Below are 1356 nucleotides of genomic sequence, written 5' to 3'. Positions count from 1 at the left end.
TCTCTCTCTCTCTCTCTCTCTCTCTCTCTCTCTCTCTCTCTCTCTCTCTCTCTCTCTAGGGGATAGATAGATAGGGAGAGAGAGATATATAACTTACTCTACTCTCTATCCCCTCTTTCTCTCTATCTCTCTCTCTCTCTCTCTCTCTCTCTCTCTCTCTTTAAATTTGGTTTATCTGGTTTCGCATAATTCCCTAACGCCCAGCTGATTTATTTTGTGTGTGTGTGTGTGTGTGTGTGTGTGTGTGTGTGTGTGTGTGTGTGTGTGCGTGCGCGCGTGCGTGCGTGCTCTGCGCGCGCTCATGCGTGTATCTGTGGACTTTATTCAACATTTCTCAACTTGTGTTTGTCTTATGTTTACCCACTTTTTGCATTATTAATATCTCCCGTGAGACCCTGTAGAAGTACACACACTCGTAGCCTACTGTCCATCAACTCTTTTGTTTGTGTAGTAAGAGTTTTACGGTGCTCGCAACTGCATAAGGTCATATGAGCGCGCGAAAAAAGTTGGTTCGGTTCGCAACAGTACACTGGACAGTCCGATTCTGGTCAACACCTCTTTCAAAATGCTAAAATAATTTTTTTTTAAAATTTAATGTAAATAAACTAATTTTTAAAAACTTTCTACTACTCGTTGCTCTTCTTAGTTGAAGAATTCCTTAGAACTGATGCCTACTTTCCAAATGAGTCGAATCTGTCGAATCAGGAGCGGAAATCAAAATGAACAACTTTCCCCACTCCTTCAACCGTTTGAAGTATTATATGCACTTCCCCAAAGCCTTTCCTCCTCTGATTTCTCTCTTTTTACATAATTGTTAAAAGTTCAAAATTCTGAAGGAAAAAAAAAGAAGCGTATTTCCCCTCGTATAACGTCGCTGTCTGAAGCATGTAGGAAACACTGTGTTATAACAGACACCAGATATTTCGAGTACCGTAGCATTGAGCATTCTGTAAGGGCCCTTGCAGTGTATTGAGATTAGCCGGCGACACTATTGAACGGCAGGGACGATTATTCGAGTTATTATACTACGATATCATAAATTGGCCTTACGTCTTAGGAGAAGGGGAGAAAGAGCAGACCCAACACACCGTGACGGCCGAACGCAATCCCAGTTTTTGCAGGTGTGTCTTAGATCAAGTGTTTCCAGATTTGTCGCCATTCGCGGAAAAAAGGCAGGTGAATCACTTTTCGATTGCTCTGTACTTTTAGAGCCAGAAGACGACTCGGTGCTGTCGCTAATATAAGATTATACATGTTGCTTCAACTCTGACACACGCAGGCTCTCTCTCTCTCTCTCTCTCTCTCTCTCTCTCTCACACACACACACACACACACACACACACACACACACACATT

Source organism: Aplysia californica, unplaced genomic scaffold (genome assembly GCF_000002075.1).
Source record: "Aplysia californica isolate F4 #8 unplaced genomic scaffold, AplCal3.0 scaffold00254, whole genome shotgun sequence".
NCBI lineage: Eukaryota > Metazoa > Mollusca > Gastropoda > Aplysiida > Aplysiidae > Aplysia > Aplysia californica.
The sequence above is the reverse complement of the archived record's forward strand: the minus strand, read 5'-3'. Positions refer to the sequence as shown.